This window comes from Eurypyga helias, unplaced genomic scaffold (genome assembly GCF_000690775.1).
Source record: "Eurypyga helias isolate BGI_N326 unplaced genomic scaffold, ASM69077v1 scaffold14094, whole genome shotgun sequence".
Lineage (NCBI taxonomy): Eukaryota > Metazoa > Chordata > Aves > Eurypygiformes > Eurypygidae > Eurypyga > Eurypyga helias.
Window position 1 is genome coordinate 114,096 of NW_010244449.1, and position 248 is coordinate 114,343.

Below are 248 nucleotides of genomic sequence, written 5' to 3' on the forward strand. Positions count from 1 at the left end.
GGAGCCCCGCCCGTGCCAGCCGGCCGGGGGGGAGGTGTGCCAGCAGCGACACCGGGCAGCGCTGGAGCTCCCAGTTCTGGGGAGCTTTGATTGCAGGCTTGTGGGAATTGTACAACGGCCAGCTTCCATCGAGGAGGGGGTAGTTTCTGCTGTGACAGTTGCTCTAGGGAACGTCAGGCTTGCCGGCGCACGGTGCCCCGTAGAGCAGAGTTTGTTGTTGTTGCTTCAGTGCAGCTGCGGTTCAGAGT